At 37.0% G+C, this 23,046-nt stretch overlaps 1 pseudogene; it reads left to right on the top strand.

Moving 5' to 3' along the window:
- Positions 1-17,095, top strand: part of LOC118839979 — a 71,475-nt pseudogene extending 54,380 nt beyond the window's left edge.
- Positions 17,096-23,046: the final 5,951 nt, after the last annotated feature.

Raw genomic sequence — 23,046 nt, 5'->3', positions numbered from 1 at the left:
TCTGAAGGCTCATAGACTCATGTTGTGCTGCTAATGTCAACTCCTGTTTTAGTTTCGATACCGCCTACAGAACTTCTAAACTGGAGGAGCTCAACAGAAATACAATGTCATGTCTAGGCCACTTCCATCCACCTGAGATGTTGATCATGCCACTGATATTTGTTGTAGGTGCATGTGGAATACTTCAGAATATAAAGTTTTCCCCAAAGAAAATGAGAGCACACCAATGAGCTTCTGTTGTCATCTATCCTTACTTCATTAACAAAACCAAAGGTTAGAGCTTTAGAGCATAGGACAAGGAGTTAGCAAACAAATGTCTTCCTACTGGGTTTAGAGTTTTATAGGCATTGTGGGTAAATACTAAATCCCTTCCCACTGTATAGCTTATAATTCAACATCTTAAATGAGTCAATCTGAGAATTATTGGTCTTTTAGAACACACAATAAAACAAAAAGCCAGAATACAACTCTTTGGGAAATCATGCATTATGAGAAGATAGCAGTATGACAGTTTTTCATTGGTGGTAAGCACGTTTTTCTTCCTATACAACTTGCTTTTGGGTAATCGTGGAAAATTCTTAAATTGGCTGGACATCAAAAATAATTCCTTATCCTTCATTTAATCTTTTTTTTTCCCTACTTTTGTTCATAGCTCTCTCTCTGCCTTCTATGTCCATTCTTCTCTACTTATTTTTCACTTCCTTTCAATGACTGTATTTTGTTTGCACTCTTCTTCTAGGTTTTAATGTCATACCAAAATTTTAACTCTAATTCAAGGAGAGGCATCAATTCCCTGAAAAACCCTCATTAGGCTCCATACTGTCTAAGCTCTGGCTCTCTTTAATTGTTTTACTTGTGAGAAGCAATTTACTTTATGACCTCTTTGCAGAGTTTAAAGGGTTTATTACCATGTGGTGTCAATGAAGAGTTTTAAAATGCTTTCAGTTTCTCTTACTGCCTTAAGATTCTTCAAATTTTCTGAACTATTTACTTTTGAAAGGTAGGCATTTAAATATTCAATCTGAGCCCATATTTACTATTTAACCTACCATCAAATAAATGTTTTATATAACACAATATATAAATTAAAGTACTCATATGACCTGCTAAAATAATGTGAAAATTATCAGGTTATTTTGTCTTCATGAAGATACCATGTCAATTCTTCTCACAAGATGTCTGAGAATTTGCATAGATCTGATCTGGTGACACATACATTATGCCTACTTCATTTTTATGTGTTAATAGTCAAGTCAATAAGCCTTCATTAAGCACCTACTACGTACCCACACTGTCTTTATAAGCACTATGGATACAAAGAAAAGTAAAAGTTTCAGCTCTCAAGAAGCTCACAGTCTAATGGGGGAAACAACACGTATACAACCATGTACAAACATAGACAAAAAACCTGGAGATAATCTAAGAGGGAAAGCACTAGTATTAAAGCGGCTCAGAAAAGGCTTCTTTTAGAAGATGGGATTTTAGCTGAGACTTGGAGGAAGGCAAGAAAAATGGGGCAGAGCTAGGAAGGGAGAGAATTCCAGGCACAGGAGAAAGTTGCCTAAGTTGCTGAGAGTGTAAATGAGTGGCCATGATCACACAGCCAGAATGTATCTGATAAAGACATCTGGGTGGTGCAGCTGATAGACTGCTGGGCCTGAAATCAGGAAGACCTGGGTTAAAATCCAGCCTCAGAAACTCACTAGCTGTGTGGCCTTAGGCAAATCACTTAACCTTTGTTTGTCTCAAGTTCCTCAATTGTGAAATCTGGGTAATGAGAACACCTACTTCTCAGCATTGTGGTGAAGATTAAATGAGATGTTTGTTAGTAAGCACCATAGAAATGCTGTTGTTATTATACCCAGATTTCCTGAATTGAAGGCCATAATTTACATGATACACCTCTATCCCTCATTTTATAGAAGGAGAAACTGAGATCTAGAGAAGTGAAATTTTTCCAAGGTCATGGGAACATATGATTCAGAGCTGAAAGTACCTTGAAGATTTTCTGTTCTGTCTCAGAAAAGGAAACTGAGAAAGACAGAGTAACTCATACAGCCAGTGAAGAAGTTGGGGGTAGAAACCAGGGTTCTTGCATTCATCTCACTAAAATCATTGTTATAATTTTTTTACAGGAGGAGAGAAAGCCAAGATCTCCTAACCTGAGCCACCAAGTCTCTTAGCTTGAAGTTTTACCCCTTTGTTGAGGGGGAAAAACCCAGGGATTCAGGAATCAAATTGGTTTTACCCATCTTTAGGGATTCTAACCACTTAGGAAGGGATCTTGAGGGTGGAGCACCTTTACAGACTCTAACTGCTTAAGGTCTCCTGAGTACTGGAGAGGGTGGGAGCCCTCTGGAATGAATTCATTATCTCAAACATTCTTTAAGTGAAGGTGGCAAAGATTTATTACGCTTTACAGAGGGCAAGAATTCTTAGGGAACCTGCAACCTTACAAGGGCGCAGGGAAAGTTTAAATATGAGATTTGGGAGTGAAACCTGTCAATCAGGTGTTTTTGGGTGGGATTAGAGAGTGGTTAAGGGGTGGTCAGTTCTTAAGGGAATATGCCCTTTTTGTATCTACTGTGCAGGAGTATTAGCCAGAGTTCACTGGGAAATAGCCAAGAGGGGGCTACCTGGGAGTGTGATTTTGACCATGAAACTTCACTAAGTCAACTATCAGTCAGGGTTGGCTGAAGATATCCAGGTTGCTTCCATCGAATGTCTTCTTAGACAAGATGAATGTAAGGGAGTATACATTTGACTATGTCTAGAATATATATCAGGAAGATCAGTAAGTAGTAAATATTGTTATATCCCAGTGCACAGGCAATTAGCACATACACAGAGAGTCAAACCAATAAATTCTATATGTGCAGCTGGCCACAATATCGGGAGGAGAGATAAGCGTTTTGCTAAGGCATGCTGCCCTTGAACTGGAGAGAAACTGCTAGGGCCAATGCTTTGAAGCTAGGGAGAGATGTGATTTTAGAACTAGGCACTCAAGCAAAGACTAAGGAGAAATGTGATGTTAGAATTAGGGTCCAAGCACAAGTACCCCATCACCATGACCTTCCTCATGAGCACTGAGACAGAAGAGAGCTTTTAATGGTAATTGATGGAATACCTGGAGCAGGGGTGGGGAACCTGCAGCCTGGAGGCCACCTGTGGCACTGTAGATCCTGGAGTTTGGATTCTGTCAAAGAGCCACATACCTACAAGGCCACAGGTGGCCTCCAGGCTACAGATATCCCACTTCTGACCTACAGAGTTATCAAAATTGGTTGGTTGGTTGTTGTCCTTCATTCTCAAAGAGGACCAAAATGCCATCACTTTGCTTCAGTCAAGATTCAATGCATCTGACTGTGGCTGATCAGACCAAGATGAGCTCTGAATGGTCTAGCACAGGTCAGGTACAAATAGTCCATGTGAACATTTGGACTGGATAAACCAAACTTGCTCATCCTGTGTTTGAGCTGTTTCAATTCTGCTTTACTCATAGAGCACAGCACCTTCTCTGGTGTGGGCACATGATGCTGAGCAGTCCTGTGCCAGTGTCTCCTATGTCACACAATTCATTCCAAAATTCTTGAGAGAGAGAGACCTTGAGAGTGTCCTTGTATGGCTTCTTCTGATCACCATGTGAACTCTTGCCCTGTGTGAGTTCTCCATAAAATAGTCTTTTGGGAAAGTGTATGTTTTGCATTTAAACAATGAAGCTAGACCTTTGGAGTTGTGTTCTCTGAAGAAGAGTTTAAATGCTTGACAGTTTAGCTTGAGTAAGGACCCCAGTGTCTGGTACCTTATCCTGCCAGGTGATCTTCAGAATGTTCCTAAGATAATTCAAATGGAAGAGATTCAGTTAGATGATCAAAACTTTTATTCTAAACTCACTCTGGACTCCCAATCATTCCAGAGCTCTGGAAAGCCAGGCTTTGATAAAGCCCATTGTGATTTGAATAGAGGTATTTGACTATTCCTTTAAATCCAAATCACTCTGGTTTTCACTGATTAGCCAATAATAGGTCCCTACCCAACCCTCATTTGCTCATTGTTTGGGTTTTGTTGTTTCTGTTCTGGCCAGAAACTCTAAGAGTCTTCCCCTCCCAGACTGATTCTTTTGTGAAGGCAAACAAGGCCATCTTTTGCCTCAATTTTTAACCTAGCTTTAAATTATGGAATGGGCATTGCTTCAGACAAACTGAGACCTGGAAAAGTCCTTAACTTAAAAAAGCCAAGGTCTCTCACTGAATCCAGTGCCATCACCAGTTGTCCTAACTTATGTCTAGCCATTGGACTCAGGATGACTCTGAAGGGGAGAGTGAGGCTGATGACTTTGCACAACCTTGTCTCACCTAAATCCAATTCACTTGTAAATCAACACATGACCTTCCTGATGTCCTTGGTCCTTTTTGAGAACAAAGGACCAACTATGATAACAACCAAAAGTAATACAAGAAAACCCTATTATGATACTGGCAGAGGGGGGATATGTGATAAACATATAATAAGCTTGCTAAGTTATAGTGAGAGGGGTATACTATACATATAGTAAAACATAATTTGTCATATATGTGTTTGTGTGCATTTATGTGTGTGTATGTATATGCATATGTGTGTATATACGTATATCTATATACACATATAGGTATATAGATATAGATATGTATACCCAACTGTCCAAATTCACAGATAGGAAGATGCTTTTTTAAAGGGAGTTTGATCGTCCCTGTAGCTTGCCAACTATTTATCAAATAGATAGAGACTACCTAGTACTTAATAATTTACTTAGTTTTGAAACTGTTTCCCAAACCTAACACTTATTCAGACCTTTGTATGCACCATAAATTAATAGTGGGTGAAATTGGTTAAATCAGTTCACTTCAATTCAATTTAACAACATTTATTAAACCACTACTATGTACAAGGCACTATACTAAATATTGAGGACACAGTTGAAAATGAAACAATCTTGTCTTCAAGGAATCTATCTACATCCTAATGGATAAAAACTAATGCAGAAAACTTGCTTCATTTATCTGTATAATACTTTAGAATTAAAATGAGCTTTATATACATTGACTCTGGCAGCAAGGCTGCTGCTCAGAGGCAGCTAGGCGGTACAGTGGATAGAGCCCCAGGCCTGGAGTCAGGAAGACTTGAGTTCAAATCTGACTTCATCAACACCCTGGACAAGGCAGGTAACCTAGGTCTGCCTCATTTTCCTCAGCTGTAAAATGGGGATCTTAATAGCATCTACCTCCCAAAGTTGTTGTAAGGGTCAAATGAGGTAATATCTACAAAGTGCTTAGCCCAGTGCCTGACATAGTAGGCACTTAACAAACAACTGTTCCCTTGTTCTTGCATGTCAACCTTGTAAGACAGGAAGAGTTATTGCACACATTTTTACAAGGAGTTTTCATTCTCTTCCTCCAAGGCACAATTCATATATCACCTCTTCAATAAAGTTTTTGCTGATTTTCCAACTAAAAGTGTTCTTCTCTTGCTCCTCAAATTTTCCCAAAGTCACCTACTAGGGTAGGGACACTGGAGATTTGCCTCAGGGCAGAAAATTTAGAGAGCAGAGGCAGCATTATCTTGGGCACATTTCCTCCCACATTCAATTAGCTTCTAATAGCAGTGGCTTCATACCAAGATCTCCATCTTCCTCCCTTAGCAAGCTAAAACCCTTCACAGTAACTCAGAGTACACTTTCTCCCCTAGCCCCCTGTTCTTGCTTCTTCCTAGTAGTTATTGGTCCTTTCTTATACCGACCATTTTTCCCCTCTTTTGGCTCAATACCCAATAATATAGCTATGGTCCTCTGATGTTTGGCACCATCTAATAACCTGTGCATTGGCTCTGAGAAGTATTGCCAAACAATGAAACTGCACCGTCCTGGTACTAGGGAGACAAATACTGAAGAATAGACTGAATGACACATATAAATGGGTCTATGCTAATAAAACCTTAGAATACAGGTGTCTTAAATTATTAATAGAAATGAGAAGCAACAAAATAAGTCACTTATTCAAAAATTTGAGAGCTTTTCATAGAGTTAATGATCAAACAAAAAACATAGCCACTAATTTGAGAGCTTCTGTGTTTTTTAGTGGTATTTCTCTGATTAAGGTTTTCTTAGATGGCCACAAAACACCAGCTTCAACTCAATTCAATACAACAAGCATTTAGCAAGAATTTGTTCTCTGCAAGGACCTGCAGTGGGTGCCGGGGGTATAAATAAGGATGAAAAACTAGATTGTTCTTGTCCTCCAAGAGCTTTTAATGTAATAAGAAAGGTATACACAAATATGTATGAAATAAAATAAAATGAGATATGTATAAGTAAATTTGTAAGTATGAAATGAAATGAAATAAAATGAGATGTGGATAAAGGATAGATACATAAAAAGCATTCTAAGTACAGCTGTAACTAGCAATGTTTTATCCCTGAGGCAAGTAGAGGCAGGAGGTTCAACCTGGAGTATGACCCTAATAGTAGGAAGGCAGCTGCCCCAGGTGCTACCTTTAGTTCATTATTAGATCCTTCTTTCTGTAACTTCCCTCTTCATTGGTTTTACTTCTGTCCTTTGGAACCACAGAGAAGACACTTTTCCACATGCAACCCTGTAGACTGAGGATTCAGGCCAACTTTGACATCCAAGTCAGGGACTAGTGGGCCTCGAAAACCCCTTTCTAGTGAAAAACCTTAAAATCCCCTATTCCCCAGGACCCACAAATACATCAATGATCTCTCTTTCCTTCTTGCTCTGGTTTTTGGAAGACTGCTTTCTCATGCTTTCAACTACTCTTCTGTTTCCTTTGCTAGAATATCCACATCTTGCCTCCTAAGCGTGGCTATCACCCAACGCTCTTTCCTGGATCATATTCTCTTCTCTCTCCTCACCCTTCTTCTTGACCTAGACTTTATCTCTATTCTGAGCACCAATCCCACAAAACCAACCGTCTATTGAATAGTACCAAATGGATGTCTTTCAAGTGTCTCAAACTCAGCTCATCTAAAACAGAATTTATTATTTTTTCCACCCTAACTTTACTGCTCTTCCAAATTTTCCCCTTTCTTTTAAGAGTATAACCATCTCTCCAGTTACCCAGATTCATAATTTTGGATTTTTCTTTATTTCTTTGCTTTTACACACACACACACACACACACACACAGAGAGAGAGAGAGAGAGAGAGAGAGAGAGAGAGAGAGAGAGAGAGAAGACAGCTACTAGTTATATCTAGTCAATTGTCAAATCTTGTCAATTCTCCCTCCACATCTCTCATATCCATAACCTTCTCTCCACCTACACAGCCACTACTTTAGTTATTGCCCTCATCATCTGGACCATTAAAATAGCCTCCTACATTGCCCGTTTCTAGTCTCTCCCTGTTCTGGTTCATTTTCCATTAAGCTCCTTGAAAGCGGGAACTGTTTTGCTTAGCACAGTGTCTGGCACTTAAAATATACTAACTAACTGACAGACCTGCCAAAATAGTCTTCCTAAAGCAGAGTTTTGACCATGTCATTTCCTTGCTCAAAAACTTTCAATGACTCCCTATTACCTCCAGGACAAAATATATACTTCTCAGCTTGGCACTTAGAGCTCTTCACAATCTGGCTACAATTTACCCTTACAGACTTATCTTGTATTGCTCCCCTTTATACACTCTATATTCTAGTTACTCTGGCCTGATTGCTATTTCCCCAATTTGGTATTCCATCTCCTACCTCTGAGATTTGACACGCCCTGGCTTGAAATTCACTCTCTCCTCATCTCACCCTTTGTGGGAGAGGTGTACCTGTTCCCTATATCTCTGTTTCTTAAAAGTAGCTAGATGGCAGTGAATAGAGCCGTGGGCCTGAAGTCAAGAAGACCTGAATTCAAACATAGCCTCAGACAAGTGTCAGTCACACCAGCTGTGTGACCTTGGACAAGTCATTTAATCCCTATATGACTCAATTTCTTTGACTGTAAAATGGGGATGATAATAGCATCTAACTCACGGGGGTTTTGTGAGATACGTTATGAGATGTACAAATGTATTCGTAGTTGTAAAGTGCTGAGCACGATACTTAATTCGTAGTAGGTCATTAAAATGTTTACCCTCCTTCCCCTTTCTTTTTTTTTTAATTTTCTTTTCATTTTAAACCTTATTTTTCTCAGCTAAATGTGGTTAACCCTTTCATTGCTGATCTATGTTTTTTTGTTACTCAAATGCAAGCAGTAAAAAGTTAATAGGGCAGGAAAAGTATTGGGGAGACGAAAAGCTAAACAGATTTCACAATCACATTATATATATTCACCAGGGGAATTTTCTGGACTGGAGGACTGAGCTGGAGAGAGAGACAGAGAGACAGAAACAGAGACAGACAGAGACACAGAGAGAGGCACAGAGAGACACACACACAGAGACACACATACAGAGAGAGAGAGGGAAACAGACAGAGACATAGAGAGACAGAAAGAGAGACAAAGAGACAGAGACAGAGAGAGACAGAGAAACATAGAGAGAGACAGAGACAAAGAGACACAGAGAAAGACACAGAGAGACAGAGAGAGACACACAGAGAGACAGAGAGACACAGAGAGACAGAGAGAGAGGGGGGATCAGAGAGAGAGACATAGAGAGACAGAGAGACAGTCAAAGAGACGGAGACAGAGAAACATAGAGAGAGACAGAGACAAAGAGACAGAGAGAGAGACAGAGAAAGAGACACAGAGAGACAGAGACAGAGAGGTTTATTTTTGTAATTTCTCAGAGCAAGGGGGAAAAGTTCCAACCTTGGTCTTTGTAAGCAACAGCTTGGTTGGGGTGAGACTGATATGAGCAGTGGAGCCTCCACCATTTTTATTCTCAATTACTTCTTTTCTTGAAGCCCGGTTTGAAAAGAAAACCAAATCTTACAGAGAAGAAGTGTTACAAGAATGGCTGAAAGCAAGGACCAATGGAGTATCTAGGACATAGTAACCCAATTCACATGAATGTAGGGGTCAGTGAGAGGGAGTGATTAGCCCTCCTCACCAGTATAACAAAAGGTTCCCCCACACCTCTGCTAAATATATCCTTGGTAGATTGCATTTGATTTTGTTAGATGTATCTGTAGTTTTTAACACCATCTCTTTCTCTTTGAATTAGTATGACCTTTTACTGAAGGAGAAAGTGATGGAACTGAGGTCTTTTTTGTAGAGCCACTCAGTGTGGGATCAGACATTTAGAGCTAGGAGTAATTTTTGAGGCCATCAAATCCAACTACCTTATTTTGCTATAAGGAACCCAAGGCACAAGAGAGGTTAGTGACTTGTCCAGGCATGGAGAGTGTCTGAGGCAGGATTTGAGCTCAGGTCTTCTTGTCTCACACCTGGATGTCATAGCCTTCTTGGACTTCCCATTGCTCCCCCTGAAATCAGATGGGGGTGGGGGAGAATAGGGAGTGGATATAGGTTCAAAATTTATATTCTTTATCTGACCCTTGCCCAGATCTCAAATGAATCATTTTTACATTTATTGGAATCTGGCATCTTCCAAGTTATCTTGACCATTCCATCTATTCATACGGTGATTTAGGAGTTAAAAGGAAGATAGAATCCATGAGGCTTGTGAGGTTCAATTAAGTACCAATAAAAACTGCTTAGAGATGTGCCGAACGCTAGAAAAGAACCATAATAAATGTAAAGGGAAAATAGAAAATTTAAAAGGATAGCTATGATATACTTGTGCTTAATTGGTCCTGACCTAACCCATTGAATCTAATTTCTTGTATTTCAACAGCAGGAAGATAAATTAGGGAATTTTTTTTAATTAACCTGAAATGTGCACTCTTCCCTTCTACATGTGAAAATTAGTCATCTAGCTCAAAGAACTTTCAATTGCTTTACTCTATGTTATCAATGAGATTTTCCTATAGCTATTTCTGTTAAGGAGCCCCCTCCCTCTCCTCCAATACAGGAACCTGAAACATCCTACTGAATGTGAAGCAATGTAGAGCAATTTTCTTACCATTACAGAATAAGTTCTAGCCAGCTCCCTCTGTGTGTGTGTGTGATTATTTTTTTTCCTCTTAAATTTAAAATTGGCATTATAACCATTATAAAACAGTAATGGGGTGGGGGGGAAGGATGTAGGGGAGAGAGTAGTTTAGTAATAATATCTAGTCATTTTTAGTGTGGGAAAGTTTGCCTTCTTGGCCACATAGGCCTGACTCATTTAAATGGTTGAATTGAATTATTTATCAATTTAATTGAAGAAAATTATGTACAAATCTATTTATAGATACTAAAACCACTAAAGAAAATAGATAGGGAAATCATAGAATACACCATGCATATAAAGACAGAAATGGAAACACATGTATATAGAAGCTTTTAGATATTGTTTAAATCAGAATACAAAGATACCCAAGATACTCAGAGTCATCAGGATAATAATGCCATGAACATTGCCTGGAAAAAATGGGGTGGAGTGCCTAAGTCCCAAGAAGGGCATTAAGGACCCATACAACTTTCAATGAATTCATCCATAATTAAATCTAACTAGAAATTGTCTAGGAAGGAAAAGTGTTTCTGATGAAGCAACCATTCCCCGGGCAATGGAGGCATGCTAATATTTTAAAGTTTAATTTATTAATTTTAAACACTCATTTTTTAAAAAATTTTGAGTTGCAAATTTTCTCTCTCCTTGCAGTCTCTCCCTCATCACTGAGAAGACAGGCAACATGATATCAATTATACATATGAAACCATACAAAACATATTTTCATATTAGTCATGTCACAAAAAAGTAAAAAGCAAGAAACATAAAGAAAATGGGGGAAAAAAGTATGATTCAATCTACATTCAGAGTTTGTCAGTTCTTGCTCTGAAGGTTGACAGAATTTTTCCTCGTGGGTCCTTTGGAATTGTGTTGATCATTGTCTTGATCAGAATAGTTAAGCTTTCCACAAATGATCATCCTTAATATATTGCTGTTACTATGTACAATGTTCTGGCTCTGCTGACTTCATTTTGCATTGCTTCATGTAATTCCCAGGTTTTCTGAAACCAGCCTGCTAGTCGTTTCTTTTTTTTTCCTTGGCCATATCCGCAAATGGGGGTTTTATTCTGTATTTTTAATGTTAAGGTAGACTAAAGAACAACAAAACTAATTATTTAAAAGGTCTAGCCTTAACTAGTTCACTTTGTTTCTTTGCTACTGCAAAAGGTGATGCTTAAAACTATTTTGGCCTTTATTAGCTTTACCAAAAAAAGTCTCCTTCTGGAGGGCCCATTTCTTTCATTACATCCTTCTGCCCTGTCCCATGGCCCTGAGGAGGGCCTGTGCATGGCTTCTGATCCGCTCCATTTCAAGGTTGATGTTGGGGACATTTGCCTCACTTTGCTGGTGCCCGCCTATGTGGGCTAACCTTCTGGCTATAGCATAGACTACTCCATCCTACCTGCACAGGGAGCCAATGTTAATATTTCTCTTAACAATCCTCACTTTTGCTTTTCCTGTTTTTTCTTTCTTTGACATTTTTCTGCTGCAGCTTCAGGGGTCTGGTTAAACACATTCATGTGCTTACTCATGTTCTCATGTGAGGACATATACCAGACACTAATGTTTGAAACCTTGGGTCTTCTCTGCAGCATGTCTTACCAACAAACAAAAAAAATCAGAAAATTTCTGCCCCTCCTTCATTCTGAAATAAACAGCTCACTTCCTTGAAAGCTCAGGCTACCTGAGTCCTTTGGGAATGCTGGAAATCTTGCAAAAAAATTTCTCATCTGGGCACAATCTCTACATGGCACATAGGAAAACTTTAATTTAATTCAGATGGAAATGTAACCCATTTACAATACCCCTCTCTAGCCTGGATAAATAATCAGTTGCCATCCTGGCATGGCACATAGCCTTCTCCCAAGTTTGCAGTTTGAGATTTTTGAGTTTCTCAGTGTCTCCAGAGAGTAGGAATCTCCAAAAGAAAGGTAGAATGTAAGAGATGGGGCATGTTCCCCAGGCCTCTACTTGTTTGAGGATCACTACATGCTGTTCATCATTTCTTATAGCACAATAGTACTCCATCACAATCATGTACCTTGATTTGTTCAACCATTACCCACTTGCTGGGGAATTGCTGAAGTTATCCCCTCAGTTTCCAGTTCTTTACCACCACAAAAAGAGATGCTAAAAATATTTATGTACCTATGGATCTTTTATCCTTTTCTTTGATCTCCCTGGGATACAGAACTGATAGTGATTATTACTGGGTCAAAGGGTATATGTCCAGTTTTATAACCTCTTGGGCATAGTTCCAAATTGTTCTCCAGAAGGTTTAGACTAGTTCACAACTCCACGAATAGTGTAATACTGTACCTGTTCTTTCCACGTTCCTTCTAGCATTTATCTTTTTCCTTTTATGTCCTGTTAGTCAATCTGATTGGTGTGAGATGGGATCTCAGAGTTGTTTTATTTGTATTTATCTATTTGTATTTATACATATAATTTGTATTTATCTGATCAATAATGATTTAAAGCATTTTTTCATGTTACTAGTGATAGCTTTGATTTCTTCTGAAAACTGCTCTGTTCATATTGTTTGATCATTTATCAACTGAGAAATGGCTTGTATTTTTCTTTTTTTTTTTTGGAGTGGGGAAGGCAGGGCAGTTGGGGTTAAGTGACTTGCCCAAGGTCACACAGCTAGTGTGTCAAGTGTCTGAGTCTGGATTTGAACTCAGGTCTTCCTGACTCCAGGGCTGGTGCTCTACTCACTGTGCCACCTAGATGCCCCCAGTGACTTGCATTTTTATCAATTTGACTCAGTACCCTACATATTTAAGAAAGGAGGATTTTATTAGAGAAACTTGCTATAAAATATTTTTCCCAGTTTCCTGATTTCCATGTTAATTTTGGCTATGTTGTTTCTGCTTGTGCAAAACCATTTTAATTTCACATAGTCATATTATCCATTCAACTTCCCATGCTCTTTTCTCTCTTATTTGGTCATAAACTCTTCCCTTATCCATAGATCTGACAGTGATTTTTTTTTCAGGTTCCCCTAATTTACTTAGGATGTCACCCTCTATGTCTAAATCATTTATTCGTTTTGACTTTATTTTGGCACACAGTGGGAGATGTTGGTTTATGCCTACTTTCTGACAAACTACAATTCTCCCAGGAATTTTTTTTTTTTGTCAAATGGTGAGTTCTTACCCAAAAGTTTGAATCTTCGAGTTTATCAAACACTGAATTAGTATGGTCATTCATTACTTTGTATTGTCTGCCTAATCTATTCCACTGATCCACCACTCTATTTCTTAGCCAGTAATAGATTTTTTGGATGTGCTTTGTAATGTAGTTTGAAATCTAGTACTGCCAGGTTGCTTTCTTTCACATTTTTTTTCCCGTTGGATTCCTTGGATATCCTTGACCTTTTGTTCTTCCAGATGAATTTTTTACAATTTTTTTCTAGTTCTATGAAATGATTTTTGATAATTTGATTTGTATGGCACTGAATAAGTAAATTAACTTAGCTAGAATTGTCATTTTTGTTATATTGGCTTGGTCTATCCATGAGCAACTAATATTTCTCCAGTTGTTCAGATCTGTCTTTATTTATGTGAAAAGTGTTTTGTAATTGTGTTCATGGAGTCCCTGGGGTTGTCTTGGCATGTAGACTCCCAAGTATATAATGTCTGCAGTTATTTTAAATGGAATTTCTCTCACTATCTCTTCCTGCTGGGTTTTGTTGATATTATGTGGAAATGGTAATGATTTTTGTGGTTTTATTTTATATCCTGCAACTTTGCTAAAGATGTTCATTGTTTCAACTAATTTTTTAGTTGATTCCCTAGGATTCTTTAAGCATACCATAATATTACTTGTAAAGAGTGATAGTTTTGTTTCCTCATTGCCTGTTTTTATTCCTTTAATTTCTTTTTCTTGTCTTACTGCTACAGATATAATTTCTACTACAAAACTAAATAATAGTAATGACAATGGATATTCTTACTTCACTCCAGTCTTACTGTGATGTCCTTTACAGATAATGGTTTCTCTTGGTTGTACATAGATGCAGCTAATCAATTTAAGAAAGACACCATTTATTCCTATGCTTTCTGGTGTTTTTAATAAGACATGTATTGTATTTTGTCAAAAGCTTTTTCTTCATCTATTGATATAATCATATGATTTTTCTTGATTTTGTTATTGATATAGTCAATAATGCTGATAGTTTTCCTAATATTAAACCAAGATTGCATTCTAGGTATAAATCCCACCCAGTCATAGCATATGATCTTTGTGATGTATTGCTGTAATTTTCTTAATTTAAGTAAGTTTTTGTACCAACATTCATTAGGGAAGTTGACCTATAGTTTTCTTTCCTGTTTTTGTTCTCCTTTGTATAGGTATCAAAACTATATTTGTGTCATTAAAGGAATTTGATGGGACACCTTCTTTACTTATTTTTTAAAATAGTTTATGTAATATTGGCATTAGTTGTTGCTTAAATGTTTGGTAGAATTCCCTCATAAGTCTATCTGGTCCTGGGTATTTTTTTTCTTAGGGAGTTCATTGGTGCTCTTTTCAAATTCTTTTTCTATTGTAGGGTTATTTAAGTGTTCTTTTTCCTCTGGGCAACTTATATTTTTGTAAATATTCATCCATTTCACTTAGATTTTCAGATTTATTGGCATATAATTAGGCAAAATAACTCAAAATAATTGTTTAATTTTATCGTCATTTATCTTCATTGCATTTATCCTTTTCATTTTTGATACTAGTAATTTGGTTTTCTTTTCTTTATTTTAGTCAAATTATTTATCTACTTTATTATATTTTCATACAACTAGCTCTTAGTTGTATTTGTTCAATGTTTTCTTTACTTCAATTATATTCACATCTCTTTTGATTTCCAGAATTTCCATTTTGGTGTTTAACTGGGGATCTTTAATTTTTATTTTTTCTAGTTGTTTTTTCAGTTGTATGCCCAATTCATTGATCTGTTCTTTCTCTCTTTTCTTGATTGCATCCCACAAATTTTGGTATTTTGTCTCATTGTTATTTTCCTTAATGAAATTTTTGATTGTTCCTATGATTTATTCTTTAATCCACTGTAATAGCAAGCACCCTAGCATACCCAGAATGGCTTGCTAGCACAAGTCTTTGATGTCCTTTAAAGGAAAAATAGCAATATACATATATATATACATATATATATGTATATATGTATGTATACATATACATGTGAGTGTGTGAGTGCGTGTGTGTGTGTGTGTGTGTGTGTGTGTGTGTGTGTGTATCATTCACTTAGTTCAGAGGAAAGGTCAGCACCCTGAATGTGGAGACAAGCAGAGAAAATACAGGGAAAACAGCACAGATCAACAGACAGGGCCTCTAACTGTCTGAGAAATTAGCATAGATCAACAGACAGATCCAACTGTCTGACCAAAGCAATGCATACATAGTTATCAGAGAGAGAAGCACCAGCATCTGGGTTTTCAAAGCCAGGGAGCTCCTTAAGGGCTACACAGAGTCTTGTCTAGCCAAATCACAGGAACATTCTTCCAATGAATGAGCTCCCAAAGCAAAACCTCACCTCAGAGTATAAATACCCTTCTCAGAACCAGAGGGTATCACAACTCTCACGACTCAGTGCCTAATTAGAAAAGGTGTGAGCCTTCCTACAAGCAAGCTTCACCTAAGGCAATTCTCACCCCCAATGGACTCCACAAGAGGCCTATTAATGGGCCAGGAAGATCTTCAAATCCCATAACATTAGACCCACTCATTTTAAAGATTAGATTATTTAGTTGCCAATTAATTTTTAATCAGTGCTTTCATGATTCTTTATTGAATGTGAGTTTTATTGCATTATGGTCTAAAAAGTATTTGTTTAATATTTCTGCTTTTCTGCATTTGTTTGTGGGATTTTGATCATTAACATATGTCCAATTTTTGTGAAGGTGCTAGCTGAGAAAGTTATATTCCTTTTCATTCCCATTCAATTTTCTCCAGATGTCTATCATATCTAACTTTTCTTAAATTCTATTCATCTCCTTAACTGCCTTTTTATTTATTTTATGCTTAGATTTATCCAATTCTGAGAGAGGAAAGTTGAGGTCCCCAACTAGTATAGTTTTACTATCTATTTACTCCTATAAATCATTTAACATTTCCTTTAAGAATGTGAATGCTAGGAGCACATTATAGAAATTGAAGCAGTGGTTAGTGGTTCGGTGGAGGCTGTGTTGGTGGGGTCTGGAGCAGGGGCAATGGAGCCCCTCATACCATGGGAGATGACAAGGGAGGGCAAGAGCACCATGGAGTCAGCTGCCCCGGCATTCTCCTGCCCTGACCCAGAGAGTGACAGTTCTCCGGGAACTACCGGTAGAGCACACCTTGAGGAAGCTGGAGTGCAGCTGCTGCAGCCATAGACAGAAGGTCTGCTTATGTTCTTTTCTGCCAGTACATCCTCTAAATATCTCTACCAACCTGTATATAATTCACCATCCAGCAGAGGAAAACAAAGTATTAAGGACAGTACCTCTCCTTGTTGCATGCCTTTCCCAGGACAAGGTTAAGGTCAAGATTGGTCATTGCCTCAGTGAAGAAAGAGATCCTGAACTTTCAACTATTTGCCAAAATCCTGGTACTTTAATTTTGTATCCTGCTGCTGAAGCAATTAATTTGGAGAAATTAATATCAAATTCTCCTAATCATCTTTCCACTATCATCATCATTGATGGGACATGGAGCCAGGCTAAAGACATTTTCTACAAGAATTCCCTGTTTCAACTTCCTGGACAGATGTGATTGAAAACCAGTGTTTCTAGTCAATATGTGGTTCAGGCACAACCAACCAATAAGTGCCTCTCTACACTAAAATGTGCAGCTGTTGCACTTGCTGTCCTGGAGAAAAATAATCACATTCAAGAGGTATTGCTTTGACCTCTTCAAGCTTTGTGTTCTTTCTAGCTTAAGCATGGTGCTCAGATTCATCTTAGCAAGGAACACCTCTTGAAAACGGTCTATATCCTAAGCCCATGACAAAGAATAAACGCAAACTAAGGAAAATGGAGCTCTTAATGAATAGTGTTAATATTTAGGGAAATTATCCTCATGGTGTTAGTATACATATTCAATTGCAACTTACAACATCGAGCTCATTTTTCAGCCTACAAATTACTCTGTAAATTGCTGATTGACTCAACAAAAGAATGGAGGAAATTATACAACAATCTTGCCCAGAATTGGGAAATGAAACAAATAGTTTAAAAAAACACATTAAAAAGCATGACTTTATTTTTCAAAAATGTCTATTAATTTTTGAAAAAACAGTTATTTGCTATTCTAGATTAATAGTATCCATTAAAAGAATTATCCTTTATAGAGAGGAAAATTATTACAACTAAGACCATATTGTTTAAAATACCATACAGTATTTGGTAAAGATTCTGCAGTAGTGAAGGCCTGCATCAATTTTTCACTGTTGTACAGGAACTTTATAGGTGTTTGATCAGTAGCTTAAAAAGAAACAATCAAGTAAATTGCAGAACACTAAAATCTGTGCATTTTTATTTTAATAAAAATTATAACAGAGCAAGGAAAATTTATTCTCCTGCTATACTTGGACACAATAGTGGGATTTAACTACTTATTAGGAGAGACTATAATTTCATATTTTAAGGGTTGCATGTAGTTTTGAAAATTAATGTATATTTTCAGTTGCAGTCATTCTCAATCAGAAAGTTTCTGTTTTCACAGTTCTTAGATTTGTTGACTGACAATATGCCATGTTTTGTTGAAATTTTCATAAGTTAAAATGGAATAAAAACATACAGTTAAAAAAAAGAATTTGAATGCTATGTCATTCGGTGCATATATGTTTAGTATTGGTATTACTTCATTGTCTATAATGCCTTTTACTTTTAATTAGATCAATTTTTCTTTTGCTTTGTCTAAGATCATGAGATCTAGGATCATTTTTTCACTTCAGCTGAAGCATAATAGATTATGCTTCAGCCCCTTATTTTAACTCCACATGTGTCTCTCTGTTACAAATATGTTTCTTGCAAACAACATACTGGTGGATTCCAGTTTCTATTCCATTCTGTTATTTGCTTCCATTTTGTGGGTGAATTCATCTCATTCACATTCAATTGTAAATATGCATTTCCCTCCAATATTTTTTCTTCTATTTATCCTTCTCTCTCTTTTCTATCCTGTCCTTCCTTAGAAGTGTGTTTTGCTTCTAACCACTGCCTCCCTTAATCCATTTCCTCATTTATCACCCTCTCCTTTCTCTCATCTCCCACCTTTCTTCCCTGTTAGATAAGATATATTTGTATACTCAATTGGCTGTGCATATATACATATATATATATATACACATATATATATATACATATTTCCCTCTTCGAATCAAATCAGATGCAAATGACATTCAAGTATTGCCATCCTTACTATTTCCCCCACTGTTAAAGCTCTTCTGCCCCCTTCTCCCATGTCCCAGTGCATCTCTCTTTCTCACTAATCCATTTTTCATTGAGATGATCCCAGAATAAGCAATCCATTCCCATTCCCTCTATGTAGAGGCCTTCTAATTACCTTAATAATGATAAAGGTCTTAGTAGTTAATCAATTGTATTCTAATATAGGAATGTAAATAGTTTAACCGTATTGAGTCCCTTATGATTTCTCTTTCATGTTTACCTTTTTATGTTTCTCTTGAGTCTTGTATTTGAAAGTCGTATTTTATCTTCAGTTCTGGTCTTTTCATCAGGAATGCTTGAAAGTCCTCTATTTCATTAAATATCCTTTTTTCCCCTGTTTCAACAATCCAGCTAGCAGCTGCTGTGGGGGGTGTAAAACCAACAACAACCAGCTCACAGAACACTGCAAACCCAGGTTCTTTTGATCTGCTTTACTAAGGAAAGCAATGTTAAGGGGTTAACAATCTCAATTTAATCCAGCATACAAATATCTTTCACTTAGTTCAGGGGGAAAAGCCAGCACCCTGAACTTCAGAGCAAATACAAACAAATTACAAACATCAACAGACAGACTTTGTCTGATTCAAATCTCAATGCATAGTTACCAGAGTTTAACCAAGTCCTAACATCTGGGCAAGCTGGAGGGCTGTTAACTACACCTTCCTGGAGTCTCCACATCAGCGAGCCACCAAGAGTGAGAGACCTAAGCAAATAACTCTGTCTTCTCTTTGTATACAGTTCCAGACACCATCAAACATCATCTGAGGGACCAGAACTTAGGCTCCTTTGATTGGCTCTGGTGTTAGCACCTCCCTTCATTGGCCCCACCTGGAGCCCCACCTTAGTTACCAATTCACACCCACATAGACTTGGCACCTAATAAATAGGGGTTTGGGCTGGGGTTTAGCACCTAGTAAGACTCAATCAAAGACACTGAATTAATCAAAGGAAACAAAGGCCAAACTCTTAAAGGATCCCCAATATACCCCTTTGAAGGAGTATATTCAGTTTTTCTGGGTAAGTTATTCTTGGTTGTAATCCTAGCTCCTTTGCCTTCTGAAATATCATATTCTAAGCCCTTCATTTCTTTAATATGGTAATTGCCAAATCTTGTATGATCCTGACTATGGCTCCTTAATATATGAATATGCTTGAAGTATTTTCTCTCTAGTCTGGGAGCTCTGGGATTTTGCTATAATATTCCTGAGAGTTTTCCTTTTGGAATCTCTTTCAGGAGGTGAACAGTGATTTTTTCAGTTTCCACTTTCTTATCTTTTTTTGGGATATCAATGCTGTTTTCCTTTATAATTTCTTGAAAAACTATGTCTAGGCTGTTTCTTTGAACATGGCCTTCTGGCAGTGCATTAATTTTTAAATTATCTCTCCACAGTCTATTTTCCAGATCAGTTATTTCTCTGATAAGATATTACAGATTTTCTTTAATTTTTTTCCCTTCTTTTGACTTTGTTTTATTGTTTCTTGATGTCACATGGAGCCATTAGCTTTCAGTTGCCCAACTCTAATTTTTAAGGAAGAATTTTCTTCAGTGAGCCTTTGTACCCCTTCTCTATTTTGCCAATTCTAATTTTGGAAATTTTATTATTTATTTTAAACTTAAACACAGAACAAGAAAAGAAAAAAATTGCTGTGTACACAGCAGAACATAAGAGGGATTCAATATAAAACAATAAATTTCCTATTTCAAGATAACCCATATAATAAATACTATACTTTGTTTTTGAAGCTGCCCAGCTTTTCTTTGTTTGCTTGTAGGTTTTCTTTCGTTCTCTGGTGTGCATTTTTGCTTCATTTTTTATGGCCCTAAAGAAGGCTACAATTGAGCTTATATATAGACATATATATATATGTACATATATATATATATATAAGCTTATACATATATACACATGTACACTCATACACATATATCTAATACCATACTATGCTTATTTTCACTTGTCATCTGTTTCTTTGAAAGTGGATAGCATTGTACCTCATAAGTCCTAGTCTTCCCATCTTTTTCTAAATCAACTAGCTCATTATTTCCTACAACACAGCAACATTCCAGTCCAATCACACCCTATCTGAGAGATCGTCAATGAAAGTATTTTTCTTCAATTTAATTTGTTCCTTCTATTCTTGGCTGCATAGGCTTTATTTATACAAGAAAACTTTTATTTAAAATAATTGAAATTATCCATTTTATACTTCAATAATGCTCTCACCTTATAATATAGTTTAAGTCTTAAACCAAATCTCCTTATTTCATACTGTCTAGTTATTTTAAATGCTCTAAAACAATGTTGAATAATATTGCTTATACATAGTGATTTCCTTATTTTCTCTTTCGATTAAATCTATTTTAGTTTTAACTTTGTCTCAGAGCATGATAACTACCTCTGGTTTTTTCTTACATAATCAATTCTACTCCTGACCATTATTTCATCTTTGTGTGTATCTCTTATTTTTATAGCATTTCCTGACAGCAATATACTGTCGAATTCAATCAATTTCCATTTTATTGGTAAATTCATCCCATTCACATTCTAAGCTATAATTATTTGTCATGTTTTCCCTCCTTCCTATTTTTCCTCACTATCTTTCTCACCCTATTCCTATTCCTCCTTACTCCTCTGCTTTACTTCTACCCACTACCTTAACCTCTTATTCCTTAAACTACCCACACCTCCAAGAGTACTTCCCCTATCCTCTCCCCCCACCTTATCCCCTTGCCCTCTTATTTCTTTCTGTATTTAGAAGACTTTTATATCTTTCTAGATATATATGTTATTGCCTCTTTAATCCATTCCTGATGAGAGTAAGGTTCCATCACTACCTGCCCTCTCATTTACTAGTTTCTTCTGTATCAGTTTTCCCTTTTATGCCTCATTTGTATGAGATAATTACTCCTTTTTATCTCTCACTACACAGTTTTATTTTTTAGCATTATCTCATCATACACAGCTCAGTCCAAGCCTTTTTCCCCAAACTACCCAAATAATGATGACAGTCATAAGAGTACTGATAACATTTTTACATAAAAGGAGTAAACAATTTGACCTCATTGAGTCCCTTATAATTAGTCTTTAATATTTACCTTATATTTTTCCTGGAGCTTATATGTTGAATTTTCCTTTAACTTCTGCTAATTTATCACAAATACCTGAAAGTCTTTCAGTTCATTAAATATCCATTTGTTTTCATTCAGGATTATAGTTAATTTTGCTAGATAAGTTGCCCTTGGTTTTAACCCCAGCTCTTTTGCTCTATGAAATATAGTATTCTAAAAGCTGTGGTCCTTCAGATAGTAGCTGCTAGGTCTTCTGTAATCTTTATTGTAGCTACATGATATTTAAATTGTTTTTTCTTGTTTCTTCCAATATTTTCACCTTAACTTGGGAGCTTTGAAGTTTGGCTATGATATTCCTCTAAGTTTTTCTCCTGAGTTATGTTTCAGGTGGTGATTGGTGGATTTTTTCTATTTCTGCTTTGCTTTATTGTTTTACAACTTCTGGGCAATTTTCCTTGATAATTTCTTGTAATATTGTATGAAGATTTTTATCATAATTTTCAAGTAGTCAGACTATTCTTATATTATTTCTTCTCAATCAGTTGTTTTCCTAATAAGACGTTTTGCATTCTCTTCTATATTTTCATTCTTTTTATTTTGTTTTATTATTTCTTGGTATCTTAGAATGTCATTAGCTTCCTTTTGCCCAATTCTAGTTTTCAAGGAATTATTTCTTCCTTAAGTTTTTGATTCTCTATTTCAAGTTGGCTGACTTTATTTTCATAATTTCCTTGATTTTCTTGAATTGCTCTTTTTTTTCTATTTTTTCCTTGATCTCTCTTATTTGTTTTTAAAGTCCTTTTTAAGTTCCTCCAAGAACTCACTTTGTGCTTGGGATCATTTGGCATTTCTCATTGAAAAAAGGAGTGGCTTTTTTTGCTCCATTATCTTCCTCTGAATATGAACCCAAATCTTCTCTGTCCCCATAGTAGCTATCTATGATTGGGTTCTTTTTCCTTTGTTTACTCATTTTTATTTTATTTTTGGTTTGTTTTATTTTCTTTTTAGCAGCTATTAGTGTAATCAAGTTATAGTCCCAAGGTATGCGGAATGATGCTCCAAGTCTCAGGTCTTTCTTACTGTTATTTTCTGAGATCTATCCTGGGGCTCAACCTTGGGCTCTCCTCTCCACTCCTAAGCCATGGCTAGGTCCCCTAATCACACTGTCCTCCAAATGATCTTACACCCTGAAGTCCCTCAGGTCGCTGCAAACTACAACTGTCCTCTGCCCTGGAACTGAAACCAGGGATTCTGTTCTCCTACAAGTGCCCACAGCCAGAAGCTACTGCTGCTGCACTCACCAGGTTTGTGCTAGCTCCTTCTCCCCCACAGCCATAGCCTGGGACACATCTGATCAGCACAACTCTACTTGACATCCCTCAACAGTGGAAGGTCCTTCAATCTTTGCCTACTCAGCCATCAGACTTCCACACTATTTATGAGATAACAGTTTCTAAGGCTGAGGCTGCCTCTCAGGGCTCCCTCCAGCTGCCCC

The sequence above is a fragment of the Trichosurus vulpecula genome, chromosome 1 (assembly GCF_011100635.1).
Source record: "Trichosurus vulpecula isolate mTriVul1 chromosome 1, mTriVul1.pri, whole genome shotgun sequence".
NCBI classification, from domain to species: domain Eukaryota; kingdom Metazoa; phylum Chordata; class Mammalia; order Diprotodontia; family Phalangeridae; genus Trichosurus; species Trichosurus vulpecula.
This window is presented reverse-complemented; position numbering and strand designations above follow the sequence as displayed.